The sequence below is a fragment of the Saimiri boliviensis genome, chromosome 9 (genome assembly GCF_048565385.1).
Source record: "Saimiri boliviensis isolate mSaiBol1 chromosome 9, mSaiBol1.pri, whole genome shotgun sequence".
In the NCBI taxonomy this organism is placed as follows: domain Eukaryota; kingdom Metazoa; phylum Chordata; class Mammalia; order Primates; family Cebidae; genus Saimiri; species Saimiri boliviensis.
The window spans coordinates 100652645-100661532 of record NC_133457.1 but is presented as its reverse complement, the minus strand read 5'-3'; the positions used below and the strand labels follow the sequence as shown (position 1 = coordinate 100661532).

Here is an 8888-nt window from a genome sequence, read left to right as displayed (position 1 = left end):
AAACTAACACCAGAACAGAAAACCAAATACCCCATGTTCTCCTAAGTGGCAGTTAAATGATGAGAACATGTGAACACATGGAGAGGAACAATACACGCTGGGCCTTGTGGAGGGTGGAGGGTAGGAGGAAGAGGATCAGGAAGGATAACTAATGGGTACTATGCTTAATACCTGGGGGATGAAATAATCTGTACATGCCCCCACGACACAAGTTTACCTGTGTGATTAGCCTACACTTGTACCCCTGAACTTAAAAGTTGAAACCACATATTTATAAAATAAAAATTACAGTGATGACACCATTAATTTTAAAAGACAAGCAATAATGTGGTAGAAAATATTGATCATATTATAATAGGCATAGTGTAACTATCCACATATATGAAGAACTACAAATTGATTTTTGAAGTACTTTTTTTTTTTTGAGACAGGATCTCACTCTGTTGCCCAGGCTGGAGTGCAGTGGCACAATCATACCTCACTGCAGCCTTACTCTCCCAGGCTCAAGCAATCCTCTCACCTTAGTCTCCTGAGCAACTGGGACTACATGTGTGTACCATGATGCCCAACTAATTTTTTATTTTATGATTTTATTATTATTATTTTTTGAGACATAGTCTAGCTCTGTTACCCAGGCTGGAGTGCAGTGGCGTGATCTTGGCTCAGTGCAACCTCCGCCTCCCAGGTTCAAGCGATTCTCCTGCCTCAGCCTCCCAAGTAACTAGGATTACAGGGACATGCCACCACGCCCAGCTAATTTTTGTATTTCTAGTAGAGACAGGGTTTCACTGTGTTGGCCAGGCTGGTCTCAAACTCCCAACCTAGTGCTCCGCCTGCCTTGGCCTCCCAAAGTGCTGAGATTACAAGCGTGAGCCACCATGCCTGGCCAATTTCTTATTTTTTAATTTTCATTTGTCATAGACATGAAGTCTATGTTGCCCAGGCTGGTTTTGAACTCCTGAACTCAAGCAATCCTCCCACATCAGCCTCACAAAGTGCTGGGATTATGGGCATGAGCCACCATGCCCAGATGATTTGAAAAATATGACAAACAGAAAAATGAAGAACATACAAGTAATTCACAGAAGTTTGAATGGCCAATATAAATAAAATGAAAATATGTACAGCTTCTCTAGTAACCAAGTAAATGCAGAAAAAATCAACTGGTTTTAATTTTCCGCTTAACAAGTAAGTGATTTAAAGTCCAACAAGATCAAGTGTAAGTATACTAGGGAAATGGCAATTTTCAAATACTTGGTGTAAGGATAAACTGCTATAACCTCTTTAGAGAGCAATCAGGCAGAACTGATTAAAATATATGTTTCCTCCCATCCAGTGATTCTGTTCAAGGTAAGCACCCCAGAGGAATTCTCCCATGTCATGGCAGAGAAACATGCACCAGGGTGTTGATGAAATGCTGAAAATACCAAAACATCATTAAGAAAATAGTCAAAAATAATGTAGTATATGCGTATGAATTTAACAGAAATGAACTAGATCTCTATGTATCAAAGTAGACGGAACCCCAAGACACAGTATTCAATATAAAACTATTCTTTTAACTGCAGCATAACAGTGGCTGTAACTGCTTCTTTGCTGTGGCAGATTGTATTTTCTGAAGGCCCCAAGAATATCTCCTGTCCTTCCTCCTCTTCTAGAACCTTGATACTTCCCTATCAAGAGCTAGGGTCTAATACTCCCCTCCATCAACCTGAAGCCCTGCCTTGGGCTTGTGACTTGCTTGTAACCTATCAAATACAGTGGAAGAGTTACCAGGTGACTTCCAGAGCTAGGTTGGAAAAGGTGATGCAGCTTCACCTTCAAAGGTTCAATACACTTGAGCCTGGAGCTACCAAGCAAGAACGCTGCCAGGCTGCAAGCGAGCAAAGGCACATGGAGGGACACACAGAGGGGCTCTGGCTGGCAGTCCTGGCCTTTGAGTAATCCTTGTCTAAGTGCCAGGCACATACAAACTACCTTTAGGTAATTCCATCTCTCAGAGGTCATGTTACCCTTGAGTCTTTCCAGCTGAGGCCCCAGGCTTTATGAAGAAGAAACAAGAGTTCCATGCTCTTTCTGAACTGCTGACATAGAGAATCCATGACCAAAATAAAATGGTGGTTTTGTGCCACTAGCACTGGAGTGATTTCCTATGCCCTTCCTGCTTATGTGCCTTTGTTCTCTCCATCTGGAATGCCCTTCCTCTCCCACGCCTTGCAGATATCCTCTGAGGCCCAGCTATGATAAATATCTCCTTGGTGGAGTTCCTCCTTGGTGGAGTTCCTCACATTTAAGAGGAGTGACCTTAAAACTGTGGCCACAGCTGGGCGTGGTGGCTCACACCTGTAATCCCAGCATTTTGGGAGGCTGAGGCAGGCCGATCATTTGAGGTCAGGAGTTTGAGAATAGCCAGGCCAACAAGGTTAAAAACTCGTCTCTACTAAAAATACAAAAATTAGCTGGGCGTGGTGGCACATGCCTGTAATCCCAGCTACTCAGGAGGCTGGGGCACAAGAATCACTTGAACCCGGGAGGCAGAGGTTCTGGTGAGCTGAAATTGTGCCACTGTATTCCAGCCTGGACAACAGAGTAAGACTCTGTTGCATAAACACACACACACTCATGGCCACAAATCAGGGCCTTGAGTGGATGTACAGCATTTAATCAGAGAACCTTGGAATTTCAACAACGAATATCATTCTTAAGAGAGAGGAAACATTATTTGAACAGCCAAAAGGTAGATGCAACCCAAACATCCGCTGGCAAATGAAAAGATACACAAAATGTGGTCTCTACATACAACGGAATATTACCCAGCCTTAACAAAGGAGGGAATTGTGACAAATGCTAAGGATGAACCTTGAAGACATTATGCAAAGTGAAATACACCAGTCACAAAAGAACAAATGCTGCATGATTCCAATTATGTGAAGTAGCTAGAATAGTCAAATTCAGACAAAGTAGAATGGTAGCTGCCAGTGGCTGAAGGGTGGGGGAGAATGGGGATTTCGTGTTTAATGAGTATAGAATTTCAGTTGGGGAAGAAAAAAAAGGTTCTAGAGATGGATAGTGGGGGTGGCTGTACAACAATGTGAATGTAACTAATGCCACAGAATTGTACACTTGGCTGAAATGGTAAATTTCATGTTATATATATTTAACCACAATTAGAAGAAGAAAGTATCTGAAAAGAACATTGTTAAGTTTAAAGGTTTTCAGGTTTAGACAAGAGGGTAATGCAAAATCCAGTCAAGAGAGACAGCCACCTGGGCTGGTGGGCACTGCCCAGTTCCCTGAGCAGTCAGAATATGTATTTTGGATAAGGACGTGAGCTACGTGACTCCATGTGTCTTTAAGTTACAGGAACTGATACAGGGCTATGAAAAGGGCTCCCTCTAGAGTTCAGGTTGAGCAGCAGGAGTTGTGGTCTGGTTACCCAGAAACATCATATAAGACCCCTTCCCTTCCAGGTAGACAGGGAGGTAATAACAATATTGTTTGGCATGACGTGATAGGAAAGTTAAAGGGAATTAAACCCACAGAATCACCCTATTGGGATTAAGCAATTTGCACCCTGCCCCAGGCTTACTGTCTCACTCTGTGCTGTTCAGTACAGCAGCTGCTAGCCACATGTGGTTAGTAAGCACCTGAAATGTAGCTTGTCTGAATTGAGATGTACTATAAGAGTAAAATATACACTGAATTGTAAAGACTTACTATGAAAAGGAATATATGATATCACAGTAATTTTTTATATTGACTATATGGTGAAATACAGCTCACCTCTCAACAACGCAGGTTTGAACTGCACGGATCTACTTATATATCAATTTTCTTCCCATCTGCCACCCCTGAGACAGCAGGACCAACACTCCTCCTCTTCCCCATTCCTCTTCCTCAGTGTACTCAATGTGAAGACAAGGATGAAGACCTTTATGACAATCCACTTCTGCTTAATGAACAATAGATACATTTTCTCTTCTTTATGATTCCCCCCCGCCTTTTTTTTTTTTTTTTTTGAGACAGGGTCTCACTCCATCACCCAGGCTGGAGTGCAGTCGCCCAATGTGGGCTCACTGCAGCCTTGACCTCCTGGGATCAAGTGATCCTCCCTGCTTGTCAGCCTCCTGAATAGCTGGAATGATAGGCACATGCCATCATGCCTGGTGAATTTTTGTATTTTTGGTAGACAGTGGTCTTTCTATGTTGACCAGGCTGGTCTTGAACTCCTGGGCTCAAGAGATCCTCTTGCCTTGGCCTCACAAAGTGCTGCGGTACTGGGATTACAGGAATGAACTACCATGCCCAGCCTAAAGCCATTATTCTAAGAGGTCCACAGAAGCCTTAAAACAAGCCCCGCCCACACAAAACTACCAGGCAGCTTCTCAGTGCCTCAATTGTTTATCTTTTTTTTTTTTTTTTGAGACGAAGTTTCGCTCTTGTTACCCAGGCTGGAGTGCAATGGCCTGATCTCGGCTCACCGCAACCTCCGCCTCCTGGGTTCAAGCAATTCTCCTGCCTCAGCCTCCTGAGTAGCTGGGATTACAGGCATGCGCCACTATGCCCAGCTAATTTTTTGTATTTTTAGTAGAGACGGGGTTTCACCACGTTGACCAGGATGGTCTCGATCTCTCGACCTCGTGATCCACCCGCCTCGGCCTCCCAAAGTGCTGGGATTACAGGCTTGAGCCTCAGCGCCCGGCCTTGTTTATCTTAAAGTTTTGTTAATATATGCTTATCGTTTAAAAAAAATAAGTGGAAGCACAAGTAACAAAAGGAAAAAACGGACTTTATCAAAACTAAGAACACTTATGCATCAAAATTCACTAGAAAGAAAAAGACAGCCTCCAGAATGGGAGAAAATATCTGCAAATCATATATATGATGAGAGTCCAGCACCCAGAATATATAAAGAACTAACAATGCAATAACAAAAAGACAAACCACAGTCGGGCGCGGTGGCTCAAGCCTGTAATCCCAGCACTTTGGGAGGCCGAGGCAGGTGGATCACGAGGTTGAGAGATCGAGACCATCCTGGTCAACATGGTGAAACCCCGTCTCTACTAAAAATACAAAAAATTAGCTGGGTATGGTGGCACGTGCCTGTAATCCCAGCTACTCAGGAGGCTGAGGCAGGAGAATTGCCTGAACCCAGGAGGCAGAGGTTGCGGTGAGCCGAGATCGCACCATTGTACTCCAGCCTGGGTAACAGGAGCAAAAACTCCGTCTCAAAAAAAAAAAAAAAAAAAAAAAAAAAAAGACAAACCACCCAATTAAAAAATGGGCGAAGGCCTTGGCCATTTCTTCCAAGAAGACATAGAAATGACCAATGGGCACATGAAAAAATGCTCAGTGTAATAAGGAAAATACAAATCAAAATGACAATGAGATACTAACTCATCTACTTCACAGCCGTTAAGACGGCTATAATTTTTTAAAAAGAGAGTAACAAGAGTTGGTGATGATGTGGAGAAACTGGAACCTTTGTGCTTTGCTGGTGGGAATGTAAAATGGTATAGCTTCTATTGAAAACAGTTCAGCGGTTCCTCAAAATGTTAAAGTGTTACCAGATGACCAGCATTTTCTTTCCCCAAAGAATTGAAAACAGGCTTAAATAGACACTTGTACATGCCAATCTTCATAGCAGCATGACCCACAATAGCTAAAAGGTGGAAACAACCCAAGTGCCCAGCAGTAGATGAACAAAATGTGGTGTACACTATACACATAACGGAATATTACTCAGCCATAAAAATGAAGTTCTGATACATGCTGTAACATGGATGGCCTTTGAAAACATGCCAGACACAAAAGGACAAGGCAAATTTGTAGGCACAGCAAGTAGAGGATACTAAGGACTATGCAGAGAGGATAATGGGGAATTATTGTTTGATGGGTAGAGTTTATGTTTTAGATGAAAAAGTTTTGGAAATAGATGGTTGTGATGGTAGCACAATATTGTCAATGTAATGCCACTGAATTGCCTACTTAAAAATAGTTAAAAGGTAAATTTTATGTTACATAAATTTTATGACAACAAAAATAGAAATATGACCTAGCATTTCCACTCCAAAAGAAATGAATATACATCCATACAAAAACTTGTACACCAATATGCTAGCAGTATTACTCATAATAGCCAAAAAGTACGAACGACCCAAAGGTCCATCAACGGAAGAATGGATAAATAAAATGTAGTGTGAAATGAATTATTCAGCAGCAAAAAGGAATGAAATCCTGGCATATGCTACAACATGGATGAACCTCAAAAACATGCCAAGTGAAAGAAGCCAATCACAAAAGGCTCTATATGGTATGATTCTGTTTATATAAAGTCCAGAATTGGCAAATCCAGAGAGACAGAAAGATCAGAAGTTGCCTAAGGCTGTGGAGTGACTCCTAATGAGTACAGAGCATATTTTAGAGGCAATGAAAATGTCCTTAAAGTAGATAGTGATAGTTGCACCACACTGTGAATACACTAAGTGCCACTGTGAATTTACTAAATGTATACTTTAAAAGGGTGAGTTTTGTGGTATGTGAAGTATATCTCAGTAAAGCCATTACAGGGTAGAAGAAAAAGAGAAAAGAGAAAGAAAACCTTCCAGAAAAGCCCAACGAAAAGACATGAGGAAGAAAAGGTGAGAGCCTGAGGATCCATCCAGCAGGTACAGTGACTGACAGAAATTGCAGAGCCAGACAAGAGAACAAATAGAAGTGAGAAAATTACTTTTAAAAATTAATACAAGGTGAAGGGGCACAGTGGCTCATGCCTGTAATCTTAGCACTCTGGGACGCTGGGCTGGGCACATCACCTGAGGTCAGGAGTTTATGAGACCAGCCTGGCCAACACAGTGAATCCCTGTTAGGACTAAAAGTACAAAAAATTAGCCGGGTGTGGTGGCACACACCTGTAATCCCAGCTACTCGGGAGGCTGAGGCAGGAGAATCACTTGAACCCAGGAAGTAGAGGTTCCAGTGAACTGAGATCACACCACTACACTCCAGCCTGGGTGACAGAGTGAGACTCCATCTCAAAAAAAAATTAAAATAATGATGGAGCCTTTAAGATTCTGAGGGAAAATTATTTTTAACTTCATATTACTTTTATGTTTATATAGAAATTGTATTTACATATAAATATATTTATTTTTTGAGACAGGGTCACATTCTGTCACCCAAGCTGGAGTGCAGTGGTGGCACAGCTCACTGCAGTCTCAACCTCTAGGGCTCAAGAAATCCTCCCACCTCAGCCTCCTGAGTAGCTGGGACCGCAGGTGGGCACCACCACATCCGGATTTTTGTTTTAGTGAGATGGAATTTCACTCTTGTTGCCCAGGCTGGAGTGCAATGGCACTCACTGCAACCTCTGCCTCTCAGGTTCAAGCGATTCTCCTGCCTTAGCCTCCCCCGTAGCCTCCCAAGTAATAGGCATGGGCCACCATGCCCACCTAATTTTTGTATTTTTAGTAGAGACGGGGTTTCTCCATGTTGGTCAGGCTGGTCTCTAACTCTCAACCTCAGGTGATCTGCCCACCTTGGCCTCCCAAAGTGCTGGGATTACAGGCGTGAGCCACTGCACCCAGTCCACCCAGCTAATTTTTAAAAAATGTTCTGTAGAGATAAAGTCTCACTATGTTTTTCAGGCTGATCTCAAATTCCTGGGCTCAAGCCATCCACCCACCTTGGCCTCTCAAAGGGCAGCAATTACAGGCATGAGCCACCATGCAGCCTTTTTTTTTTTCTTTTTCTTTTTTTCAGACAGGATCTCATTCTGTTGCTCAGGCTGGAGTGCAGGGCTCAATCATAGCTCACCACAGCCTCAAACTACTGGACTCAAGTGTTCCTCCTGCTGTAGCCTCCAGAGTAGCTAGGAGTGTAGGGATGCGCCACCATGGCCAGCTAAATTTTCTGTTTAAAAAAAGTTTTGTAGGCTGGCTGCAGTGGCTCATGCCTTTAATCCCAACACTTTAGAGGCCAACCCAGGAGGATGGCTTGAGCCTAGGAGTTTGAGACCAGCCTACGCAACACAGGGAGACCCTGTCTCTACAAAAAAATTTAAAAGTTATCTGGGCATGGTGGCACTCTATGGTAGTCCCTTGCTGGGACTACCATAGAGATGAGAGGATCACTTCAGCTCAGGAGGCTGCAGTGAGCTATGCTTATGCCACTGCGTTTCCAACCTGGACGACAGCAAGGCCATGTCTCTTAAAAAAAATTAAAAATTGGCCTGGCGCACTGGCTTACGCCTGTAATCCCAGCACTTTGGGAGGGAGAGGCAGGCAGATCACCTGAGGTTGGGAGTTCAAGACCAGCCTGACCAACATGGTGAAAGCTCATCTCTACTAAAAATTCAAAATTAGCTGGGTATGGTGGTGCATGCCTGTAATCCCAGCTACATGGGACACTGAGGCAGGAGAATCACTTGAACCCAGGAGGCGGAGGTTGCAGTGAGCCAAGATTGCACCATTGCACTCCAGCCTGGGCAACAAGAGCAAAACACTGTCTCAAAAAATATATATATATTTTTAATTTAGCAAATGGAGTATATTTTAAAAGTGTGGCAACAGGGAAAACCATTCTACGAAAAACAAAATGTAAAAAGAAGAAAATGCGATAATACACTGTTAGGCTCTGCAATAAACAATATTAACATACTCGTAGTAAACAGAACTGATTATTATTTAACCATAAACTGATATATACAGAGGGTGGAGGAAAGGGAGATGGAGGATGTGTGAGAACTAAACACTCATCTATGCCTATGGTGACAGGAAATTAATAGTAACGATGATTAATTCCAGAGAAGAAATACAAGGTAACCCATCACATTTTAAAAAAGATACATATGAAGGCAAATACCAGAACATACAGCTGGTAAAAACTGA

General features: G+C 42.8%; 1 protein-coding gene across 9 annotated transcripts in view; it reads right to left on the bottom strand.

Moving 5' to 3' along the window:
- DLGAP4 (DLG associated protein 4) overlaps positions 1-8888 on the bottom strand; it is a 224318-nt gene that overhangs the window by 23386 nt on the left and 192044 nt on the right. The window lies entirely within an intron of this gene.